Source organism: Asparagus officinalis, chromosome 1, assembly GCF_001876935.1.
Source record: "Asparagus officinalis chromosome 1, Aspof.V1, whole genome shotgun sequence".
Lineage (NCBI taxonomy): Eukaryota > Viridiplantae > Streptophyta > Magnoliopsida > Asparagales > Asparagaceae > Asparagus > Asparagus officinalis.
This window is the reverse complement of record NC_033794.1, coordinates 99,039,092-99,051,671: the sequence shown is the minus strand read 5'-3', so window position 1 is coordinate 99,051,671 and position 12,580 is coordinate 99,039,092. Positions and strand designations below refer to the sequence as shown.

Here is a 12,580-nt window from a genome sequence, read left to right as displayed (position 1 = left end):
ACATGTTTATATACATGTTTAGAAACTTCCTTCAAAATTTTACTATTTTTAGAGTTGATTTACTGTGCCCAATTGATTTTACAAAATCGTATATGTTAACAGTTTTTTTAGAAACTGTAAATTTATGTTCAAATATTTATTTCTCTCAACTGGGAAAAGATTTTTCAGAAATTCTTTCTCTTAAATTTTATTCTACATGTCTAGAACATTCCCACAAAATTTCATAATTTTTGGAGTTCATTTACTATTTTAAATTGATTTTACAAAATAGCTGCACACTGCTACAGTAACTCCGGTCGACCGGAAATATCTCTGGACGTTTCTCAGCTTTGCATATGCCTCTCGGTCGACCGTACCGGTCGACCAAAATACTGTAGCAGCCGACTGTTGCTACAGTAATGGCTAGTTCTGTTTTTTATTTATTTTAATATTTTTGAGGTGTTTTTCTTGGTTTTTGGACTTGTTTCATGAGCCTATATATACCCCATGCCCTCATACTTCTAAGGGTACTCAAGAAATATTTTAAACAAGTTTAAAGAGTTTTAAACAAGGGTTTAAGTTTGTTTAATGTTTGTTTAGAAGCTTTTAAGCAATTGTGTGTTTGAGTTTGAGAATTCAATTCCACAAGAACTTGAGGAGATCATCTATTAGAGTTTGAGCAATCAACTATTCTCCCTCCATCTCTTGTCATCTATTGAGAAGTTTTCTAAACTCAATCTAGCTTTATATTTCATATTGTTTGATTATCATTTTATTAAGCTAGTATTCATATTGAGTTTAGTTGATTTTATTTTCTCTATGTTTATACACACAACCATTTGAGCTTATTGTATTTACATTCATAGTATAATTGGGTTGTGGGATTGTGTAACTTAGAGAGTGAGCTTATAATTCGTTCTCATTCATTGTAGAGAACAAACACTTTGTATTGAGCCTAATTGTGAGGATTCACTTGTAATACACTTGTACACCGAGAGAAGTGTGTGGTGAGAGACGGGTTTACCCTTGTGTTGTTTATATATCCTTGCATATATACATATTCATCATATAGGATATATCTCTTTGTTTGCATTGCTTATCCTAGCTTATATATCTTGTGGTATTTCATATTTGCTAGGATAACTTATTAATAAGTTTTAATTGGTATTTAATCGGATTAGATTAGCATAAGACCCTAATCACCCCCCCCCCTCTAGGGTCTAACAAGGTTCACTGAGAACAAGCCAAACACTTTCTCAAGAGGAAGAAGGCTGAAAGAGACCAACATATGGCTTGTGCTCTGAAGCAGAATTCTGTCCCTCAAAGTAAAGGGAAGACGTTGGTGAATGCAGTAGATGCGAATTAGATATTCCAACTACAACCGCAACAGCAAGCATTGTAACAATCTCCATCTCAATGGCAATAATGACCTCAAATGCAGCAGAAGACTTCTGAACCAAAATTCCTGAAGGAATACTCCTTCAAGGAAGATGAAGTTCCTGCTATCTTCAAATACCTCCTGGATAACAATAAAATCAAGTTGCTTCCAATCACTGACCAGGAGGAAGCCAAGAGGATGACGGATCTAAGATATTATGCATTCCATAGGTAGGTCCATCATCCCATTAAGATGTGCTACACCCTCAAGGACAAAATCTAAGCCTTGAATGACGTCGGTATTATCACTACAAAGCAGCCTAAAGAGAAGAAGATGGGCACGAATGTGATTTTTATCAGCTTCTATTTTGTCCCTCTATGGTGGTTTCAGCCAGAGCCTGTATCAAAGGTGGAGATGAAGATCGTTAACCACGATCCTCATGGACAATGCCAGAAGGGACTTGAGTAGCATACGGACCCTAATGGCGAAATTCTTTGGGCCCATCCAGATTTGCTCAAAGATGAACAGTGGACAGGGTCCTCATCCAAGAAGAAGTCCAAGGGCAAGGGAAAGTTTTGTTGCACCACCTCAGCTATCCCAAAGAAGAATGATGAAGAAATCCTAACTTTGCCGCTTTTCAAGGATGATCAAGAGGTCTTCGCCACCATAAGTGGGAATGAGTATGTTTAATTACCCGGAGGCTACCGATCAGTTAGCTAGACTGGGGGTGGTTTCAGCCCCTACCAAATCCTCTGAAGAATCTCCACAGCAATAGCCGACCACTAGAAAGAAGGAGGCCACAACCAAGCAAAAGGAAAAGGAACCCCAACACCAAGATGTTCAAAACCCGAAGCAGTCTCGATTCAATTGTCCGATTGGAAGAAATAAACCGGGAAGTTCGAATACACCATACCGCTTTGATGTTATGACTCAGCTAGCTAACATCCCAGAAGGGATAACTCTATACGAGTTATTGTGTCTTTCCAAAGATACTAGGGAGGCCCTACAAGAAGCCTTGACTGATTCTGATGTATTCCTCACTCAGATCAAGCCAGTCCCCGAAGAGCCAAAACCACCAGTTTAACATTGCAATTTAGTGGCCAAGTAGTTCCCTTGTATCACCTTCACCAAGGATGACATGCAAGTGAGAAACTCGAAGCATGATAGGCTCTTGTATTTCACCAGATACATCGGCTCCAACATTGTCAATCGGATCCAAGTCGATCCGGATTTCGCTGTCAGCATCATGCCACTCTGATTGATGTACAATCTCGGAATCCTCGCCAGCAAGTTGGCTTCGACAGGCACCATTATCTATTGATTCAATACCAGTGGGTCCAAGTTATTGGGTAAAATTCGGGTGAAGTGCCAACTTAGAGATTTAAGGTCCGAGGTCACGTGCTATGTGATCGATGCGGAGACCTCCTATAACTTACTATTAGGTCAACCCTGGATCCATAGTAACATTATAGTCCCCTCCACCATCTATCAGTGTCTAAAATATGTAGACACTAATAACGAGGTCAAGACGGTGGTTGTGGATAAGCAACTGTTTAAGGGGTTAGAAAACTATTTTACTGATTCCCTTCTTTACCGTGCTAAATCCGATACTAAACCATCGGTCCAAGACACGGACAGCGGAGAAGAAGCTGACACCAAAGTTGGGCTTGTTTATGGAGGTTTTGTGTTAAATGACATTATACCATTTGTAATCAATCTTGACGGTGGAGAATCGTTAGATGAAAGCTGTAATTGGTAACTTGTCGAAGAAGCAATAAATGACGATTTAGAGTATTCGTCTTATCTTGATGATATAATGCAAGGTTGTATGATAACCCTGATATACATATGCTACTTTGGTCATCTTGTATGACGTAGAAGCATATCCAAGACTCATTTGGAACAACCCTCGTCATTCCTGCTAAGGCAGGAGGTGAAAATGAGTTAATTTTTCAGCAAAGGGGAAATATTTTCACCATCAGATCCCTTCTCAAAGGGAGATAGTGACGATGAGAGACCCGGTCCTCACTTATTCAGATACAGTTAACAAGCGCATAACTTCATGGAAAAATAGGGATAAAACTTCGTACTTGAAGAAGGTCTTTGTTTTGGTCGAGGTCCACGAGTTCCACCTCGTTCGACCTATGTACCGAAAGAAAAACCCGACAATTATTATGGCTATAAAAGGGGTCTAGGCTATGTCTCTTCATCCGATGATGAATGTTACTGGCAAGTCATTGACCGATTAGTGAGTATGGACGGATACTCGTCCGATTCTTCAAATTAGGACTCTTATGTCAGCCTTGGAGAAATGTTCAAAAGGCTGATGTCGAATATGGCCACGATCTATCCTGCCACAATTTAGGAAGATGATCAATTGTCAACTTAGAAAGATCCTTGGATCCATCACCTGAATATCCAATATGACGATAGATTCGAACAAAGAGAACCTCCTATCAAAGACAAAGTGGTCCAGGTGAACATGAATGACGAAGCGAATCTGAAGCCCATATTCGTCAGCGATAGCCTCCCACTAGAAGAGAAGGAAGAGTTGATTGCCCTCATTAAGGAATACATAGATGTTTTCGCCTGAAATTACGAAGATATGTCAGGACTTGACACAAATGTAGTGATGCATCGCCTCAACATCAAACCGAATGCTAAACCTGTCAAGCAACAACAAAGATGGTTTTGTCCGCAAATTATGGAAGCGATCGAGTCTGAAGTTAAAAAGCTGATCGACTTGAGTTTTATCAGGGAGGAACAACATCCTGGCTGGCTAGCAAATATTGTCCTGGTCCTTAAAAAGAATGGGAAAATTAGGATATGCATTGACTTTAGAGACCTGAACACCGCTTGCCCAAAAGATGATTTTCCTCTTCCAATCATGGATGTCATCATTGACAACACATGCGGGTTCGAGAGAATATCTTTCATGGATGGATTATCGAGTTACAATCAAATCAAAATGTACCCAAATGACGAAAAGCATACCACGTTTAGAACACCCATTGGCATTTTCGGCTACACGGTTATGCCCTTCAGCTTGAAGAACGTAGGTGCCACATACTAACGGGCAATGATGAAGATTTTCAAGAAACATCTCCGGAAGACTGTCGAATGCTATGTTGATGATTTGGTCGTGAAAAGCCGCAACAAAGACGACCACATCAAAGACTTGAGGATAATATTCGATCTCATGCAGAGTCACCAATTGAAGATGAACCCTAACAAGTCCTTCCTGGGAATGTCCAGCGGTAAATTCTTTAGATTCGATGTCACCACGAAGGGTATCCATATTGATCTCAATAAAGTAAAGGCAATACACGAATCGCAACCCCCAAAAAATCTCAAAGAACTTAGAGATTGTAAGGACGATTGGCTTATATCCACCAGTTCATCTCGAACATATCCAAAAAATGCTACCATTATCCAAGCTCACGAAGAAGGGCTGCCATTTATTTAGGATGACACCTGTCAGAAGTCCTTCGAAGATATCAAAGCATATCTAGCGAATCCTCTTGTCCTCGTCACACCGAAGTCGGGTAAACCGTTCTTGATTTACGTCAAAGCGATGAACTGAAATCAACACTATCTCTCATCAGCAGGTGTGGCAATTGTACTTCGGCGGTGCTTCTCGGGAAACCAATGTGGTGAATGCTCCCGAAAGTTAAAAAATATCCTCGGGCAACCAATGTGGTGAACGCTCCCGAAAGCTTTATAGAAAAAGGACATATCAATATTCCAAAGAACATGATTGATATAGCCAGAATCATGAGACAAGTCATGAGGCCAAACTTACCAACGCTGGCAGAAGCTCCTTCAGTTTGATGCCCCGCGCTTGGTCCCGCCAGTCTAACCTCGTGAACAGATGGAATTGTCACAGACATAACAGTTGTAGATGTACCAGCTCCATCTGTTGGTTACATAGCTCGGACAGTAGTGTTAACTCTGGCTTTAGCTGAAGCCTCCACGAGCATTGAGTCCAAAAGGACGGTAGTCTCAGATTGGAGGATATATAGTTGAGTCTCAACAATGAATTGCTCCAAACCCGAAGCGCCTAAGTCCTTGGGTTACTCTGAAACCCCTGAGATTGTAGCCATATTAGCCCTAGTGGCTGGTCCTACAATTAAAACTCTCTTGTGATTAAATAAAGATCGATAAATGAACAACAGAATGTCAGGGTAAGATCCATACCAGTAGATGAACCAGCCTTAATGGTGGGTCCTGCAGTCTTGCGATCAGCTTGATCTACCAACATGTCAGCGAGCAATCTATGATTAGCCTTGGAGAAGCTCACCGCTGAATCGAATGCATGTTCACCAAACTAACCGAGATGCCCACCATAGAAAGCTTCCTCCTCGGTTGAGCCCTCCATTGTGATATCACAAAAAACTTTAATTTTAAGCCAAAGAAGGAAAAGCAGAGTTCACGACAAGTGGAGGTCGTGCTCACCTTCGGTGGCTGTAGTAGGTTCCGCGGCCTCGGCATTTAGTCCCGCTCCCTTTAATTTCTCTAAAAGAGCATGAAGCACAGAAACAATTAGGGGAGGCACAGACTCTGAATCGTTTAATTCTCTTAATTGCCACCTGAATGAGGTACTATTGGTGTTAAATATACCTAGGCTTAACGTTCTTGTAGTGGTTTCAGTAGTTGGGCTAGGTTCGGCACTCACACCCCTGCCAATTCAATAACTGTGTTAGCTTCAGCACTATCAAGCTCCCCGCCCATGGTCTCGCGCATCTGTTGCGTGAAACCAAACCTCTCAGAATAGGTAAAACTAGGAGAAGGAGAATCATATGGAAGCTCACCCTCTTCAAGACTCTCCGTGGATCGATAATGAGTTATATATATTCAGCAAATCACTGGCTCGAAGTACGAAGAATTACAAGGTGAGATGTTACCTTCTCCTGGAATATCACCGAACGGCTCCCCCTCAAAAGCCGGTAACTCTGTATGTGGCTTGTGCACCACCTTCTTTCGCTTCGCAGGTCGAGCCTCCTTAGAAACGACAGGTCTTTCATGTCTAAACTTGGTGCACAAATCAACCCTTGGGGGAACCTAAGCTAAATATCAGGATCTTGTTCGATGGAGGAGGCGGGGTTCCTCCTCTTCTTCATCAGTAGCCCCAACTAGAAGGTCAACCATCATCTTGTTAGGATAAGTAAATAAGACCTTCTGCCTCAGCTTCTTTAAAGCCTTTGGAGGCTTAGGCAAATCGATGGGCAAGTTCGACGAGCGATCGCCAGGCTCATGAACCATCCTGAGGAGAAGAAGGAATCTGGCAGACCTATCCTGAGTTCTTCTTCATTGCTGCTAACTCTCATGCCTTCACCCCTAGCTACATCTTCTTTGGGGCTTTCAGCTTCATCAGTGGGAAACACCTCCTCTTCCTCCTCGACCACCTGTTTGCCCTTACCTAAAGGTCCGACAGGCTCTTTCCTTCATCGACTCAAAAGCGCAACCTCATGAACAATCCTAGTTGCGACCCAGGCTTCTTCTTCAGCCTCTAGCTCTGAAATCTGCTTCAGCTTAGAGGGCGCATTGGCGGAAATGAGCCATCTACAGCAGAGGGATATGAGCTCTAGCTTGCGTTCTGCGGTGGGAAGATTGAATATGGTACCTATGTAACCCGCCACACTCCAAAGCCATGCTCAGGTACCATCTATAAGACCGTGAACCTATGCGCCCTGAGTTTTCAACTCTCGGTTTGGGTTTCCAACATACAGTTGGTCGTAACCAAATTGACCAGCGAACCAACATAATAGATAAGGCTCTATGTGATAGTGGTTCTTCACTCTGAAGACAAGATACCCAGGGCGAATATTCATCAACCATCTGAAGCAGCCCACATCGAGGGAAGTGCGATCCGTCCCTGACCTCTCCTCATCAATCAGCAAATCATCGTACTGGTTGGAGAATCATGGGAAGCATTTAAAGAACTCCCAGCACTTATGAATCTGGAGCTGTCGCCTCACCTCAAGGAACAACCGCGTTTCCATTTATAATCTTCTAACAACTGCACCAGAGGAATAGAGGGATCCACGATACTCGACGCTGACATCAAGTCAGGGCGATAAAGAACTAACCACAACATCAGATAGGTATAGGGAAATTCAACCTTGGTGGTAGGGATCTCGGCTGTCGACTTGCTTCCCACCTGTGTGAATCCGGTGACCAATTGCCAGAGCCCGTAATGTATGTCAGCAACCATCACTAGAAGTAAGGAGAGTTCTTTCCCATAAGCAAGCTAGACGGCTGGAAGGAGGACTTCTATTGGTAAAGAGTCAAAAAATTAGTGCGACACGATGTACTTCTTCAGCCAAATAGCGAGATATCCTGCCAGAAGAGTCATGGGCTGAATCCGCTTCTGTGCGTGCCACAGAAAAGTCTAGAACTTAGTCCCCATCAGAAACTTACCCTCGGTAGCAGTAGTAGTATATGATTAGGCACTGATCTTCTTAATAAGTTCGTTAATTGCTGAGGGAGTCAGAGGTTCTAATTCACAAACCACTTCACTAGAGCCATCCTCCAAATGCTTGAATAAATAGTCAGCGAATTACTTCAAGCTCAGCTGTAGGAACTTCTTCCTCTCCAGGATACCGATGCCCGCTAAAGCCATCTGATAATGATACATGAGATCCCACAACGTGTCGTAGCCGGCAGGGGAGGCCATCTTCATCTGACTCAATTGACGACAGGAGGGAAAATAATCTTGATAAGGGATGTCGTCCATCTGCAGAGCCAAAACCTTCTGCATCTCATGTAGGGCCAGCCCCAACTCTTCATGCTTGGTCAGGAAGGTATTAGTGTCTGGGTTGTAAAGTTCCAGCAGTGCAAGGAAATGATGTACACTGACTGGCAATCCATACATACTAGTGTGAACGGGCGTATACAATCCGCTAGCATTCAGTTCCACACTCCATCGGCCAAGAACATAGCTTGTCATACGAGCCCACCATCTGTTGTCTAAGGAATGAACCCAGCCAAAACATTTATGGCCCTTTGTAAGCAGTTATCTTCCCAACCTTGCGAGACGGATTCCTCACCGTGTTGGCGATGATTGACAGTTCATTCGGCGGCATGGTTGTTGGCCCAACATGTCAGGATGGAGTCCACAGATATAATTCCTGTCACTAGAGCTTGAAGTCTTTTGATGGGTATTGTACCCGCAGTGAACTCATCCTGCTCTTCTGTAAGACTTTAGACATCTCCCACTTCACGGCTTGTGTCTTTAAGCGTGCGAGTGAATAATGGTGAGGGATCGGGGGAAGATATAACAAACTCTCACCATCTTTATTTAACCACTTCTCATCCACGAGAGTCAAAACAGCTGTATCTTTGACGGAATCGCCAAACAGATAGTCATTCTTCCTTAAATTCTGAGTGAAGCTTAGGTCTTTAGTGAGCGGGGCGTTGGTGATCAGTCATCGCAGTGTACGATGATCCCCCTCTCGCACAAGATGAGGAATTTCCTCAGGCCTATGCGGATTGAATTGAGGAACTACAGTCATGAGCGGTGCATCCTTAGCGGAGGCGTAAGCCTCACCACTGTGACCACTTGTCGCACGAGATGAGAACATTTCTGAGAGGAATTCGACTGAAACAAATAATGTGTATTTTATTAAACACAATTTGAAGAATATTTCCAAGGCAATACAAGGAGTCAAACTCTTTTCACAAATCCGTGAGATAGAGTCACTACCTTATAATTGGTGAGACGATTTCAACTATTACACACACACGAGGGATAATGTACATTGTCACGTAGATAACGTGACAATATACCCTGCCCTACGGAGTGTGATACAGTGTGAAATCGTCCTTTTTGCCTTGAGACGTGTTTTGACCAAGCAAAACACATATTTTAAGCATTGACCCCCCGCAAAGGAGGGTATCAGCTCTTCCCAAATGCCTCACAAAGGAGAGCAAATGAGGGTGCAATATTCAGAATATCAATTTTGAATTTACGAACAAAAGTGATGAAAACTTACCCCCGAACGATGAAGCCTCCCTCTCAGGTGGCTGAGTAGCCGATCGACCCCTCGAAATACACGACTTCTTCAGCGACATAGCTAATTTGAAATGAAAGTTAGTAATTCAGGTATATCGAGAATCGAGGTATATAAATCAGGGATTAAAAGGGAAATTGTGAAATTTAGCTAAAATTCTATAAATATAGAATTTTCTAATTAAAAATCCAATGAAACCTACAGACATCAAAACCAAAAGCCCAAGTTCGATCAATACATAAAATTGAGATAACGGCCTCGGGTGTCTCGGTTCATAGTCAATTACCTAGAGGCAAGCTTTAGGATATATCCAATGTCAAAGTCGAACAACCAAATGCAAGCAATAAGTTCGGTTATCAACCAAAACCAACTAAGGGTTCGGCCATGGTCACAAGTCTCAAGGGTTTAATCCAAACTCCACATACAACCATACAAGGGGATAAACCAAATTGATGCGCACAATCAAGTATCCATCTCAAGTTTTGGTTCTCAAACAAAACCAAACCTCAGTCATCATCATAACATGTTCGAACCCGATTGAATACTCAACCGAGGGTATACACAACCAAATACTTCAAATGTACGGTTCAAATCTCGTATGAGACCAAAAGTGAAGCCTTACATATCAATCGACAAGCTCACAAAATCATCCAAAATTCGAGCATGGATATTAACTTGAGTTTCAAAACTATGTATGCATGATTATGAACAAGAATCTGTAGGATCTGAAATAGATACACTAGAACACTAGAGGAGGGTGAATAGTATTCTTTTAAAATTTATGCAAAGTAGATTATAAATTGCAAAGAAAAATGGCAATCTCAGAAATTCACAATCACAAACATAAGCATGTATACTGGTTCCACCTCCCCGGTGTACATCCAGTCCCCAAGAAAATCCCGCTTGAGAGTTTCCACTATGATTTTGAAACCATACAAAATCAAAAGCAAACCTGACCAATTTGCAAGACCATGCAAATTGCAAACTCAATTGATAAGATCATGCCAATCGTCACACCGATCTCTAGACCAAGAGATCAACCCCTCTCATAAACCGAGAGAACCTTTCTTTGAAGCAATGTACAATTCCAATCCTATAAGCCTTGATATAGATGTGAATGTATAACAGTGGCTTATCAATCTTTTTAACTCTCTGAATATTGTCTAAACAAGCTCTAAGAATGATAGGAACAAAGGCAATATCAGAAACTCTATTTTATAGAAAAATAGATTGAAAAGCTGAAAGTTTAGAGAGTTAATTTGCACAATATATGAATCTTATAAGTGCAAAACTTGGTGCTTGTTTTCTAATGTTTAAACCTATTTATAGCCTCTGAAATGACATAATTTTAAACCCAATTAACGTCCACAAAACGGCTATAAACAGTCACTTATTTAAAACCTAAAATCTAGAAAAACTGCATCTGTAGTCAACTAAAAGTCATAGTAGTCGACTACACTGAGTCTAAACAGACTCTGTGAAGTCATAAAATTGCTTAGTAGTTGACTACAAGGCATAGTAGTCGACTACACTGTAAACTCACAGATTTTGGAATTTTCTCTTCAGTATTTTGACTGTAACTTTCTCATCCAATATCGGAATGAGGTGATTTAAGATTTGTTAGAAAGCTCTTGAAGAGAACTACAACTTTGATCTTTTGAGTTTTTCCAGATTCTAATTGTTAAGGGATATAAATGAAATATTTTAAGACTCACTTAATATCTATAAACTCTAATGGCTAACATAGGGGATTTCTATTGTTAACCAACACACTAAGCATGTGTTAGTGTATTCTAACACTATGTGTGTGCATGTGTGTGAGTGATCAAGGCTTGTACAAATTTCTAAGTAAAAAAAATATAAAATTACATTTAGACAATAAAGTATATCTTCTTCTTTGCTTCATTTTGCCTTGAACTCATCTATGTCTTGAGTATCTCTTTGAATATAATTGTTAATATAGCTCTGATACTGCAAAACAAATATTAGCACGTAATACACACAACATATAATATTTGTTATCATCAAAATAAACTAATCTTGGGATCAAGATTCCTAACAGAATCAAGTGACATCAAGTCATGCAGACAACCAAACATACCAAGAGTTCGAAAGTGACAAAAAATTTTCAAAATTAAGCTTCGAAGAAGTTCGATTCAAAAGACTAAGACTTTGGGCATTACAAAACCAAACGAAGCCTCAGTTCGGCCCTACCCAAGTCAAAAGGCTAAGACTTTGGGTATTACAAAACAGTGTTGGATTCTTGTTCGAAGTCAAACCTCAAAACTAATGAAGCCAAGACGACAAGTCCAGTCCTCGGCCAAATATCTTGAAGGAATTCAAACTCCGCATGCAACCAAAAGCTCGAGGCTCAACAAATTAAAGTAAAGGGTTTCGGTCATGCACAAACTCAAGAATTAGAGACTCAATATTTCCCTCAAATTGAGAACTCGATTCAGTTCTTATTCACGACCAACAATCCAACATACAATCGAGCCCCATATACAAGTGCAATGATAAAAAAGAGGGTATATAAGTTTGATTCAAATCCGACATATAACCAAGTCAAAGGAGCAAATGCCTTGAGTTTCTGTTAGATTTGAGAAGAGAACAAGAGTTGGCGCAATCAATGAGAAAAAAATATTCATAGTCGAAATCCCTAAAAAATCAATTTAGGGTTTTAATTTTCTCCAAGAACCAAAACTAAGGATTAAATTCAACTGAGTTTGACGGCCATGAGGATTAACTCTTACCTGGAATCAAAGGTGAATGAGAACTTGATGAAGAAGAATCGCAAGAGGGTACTCGAACCAGAGATCTGAGAATTAAAATCAACCAAACAACCAAATTAGGGTTTCGGCTATACCCTCAAAATCAAAATTCAAGAATCAACTAGATACAATTGAAGCCATGAGGAGAGCAAGCTTACCTGAGATTAAAGGGATAGACTCGAATCGCAAAAGAAGTGTTCGAACTTGAGGGGGGAAATCAAAACCTGTTTTCAGAGATTCATTGAAATCCGAGAATCAAAGATTAGTATGGAGGTTCGATTCAACCAAAATTCAAGCAAAGAGAGTGAAAGGAATGAATCCTTACCTGGGAACAAAGGAGATAAACCCGATGTGGAGCTCGCATCCAAGTCAAATACCCGAAATCTTAGCCTGCCTCGGTGAAGTATTTGGAGGGTTTAAGGAGAGAGAGAGAGAAAGAA

At 41.0% G+C, this 12,580-nt stretch overlaps 1 long non-coding RNA gene across 1 annotated transcript; it reads right to left on the bottom strand.

The window, feature by feature from the left end:
* Nucleotides 9,367-12,574, bottom strand: LOC109828775. The gene is made up of 4 exons (XR_002243831.1): nucleotides 12,466-12,574; nucleotides 12,299-12,364; nucleotides 12,123-12,187; nucleotides 9,367-9,432 (listed from the first exon to the last, which is right to left on the bottom strand). It is a non-coding gene; the product is annotated as an uncharacterized LOC109828775 (long non-coding RNA).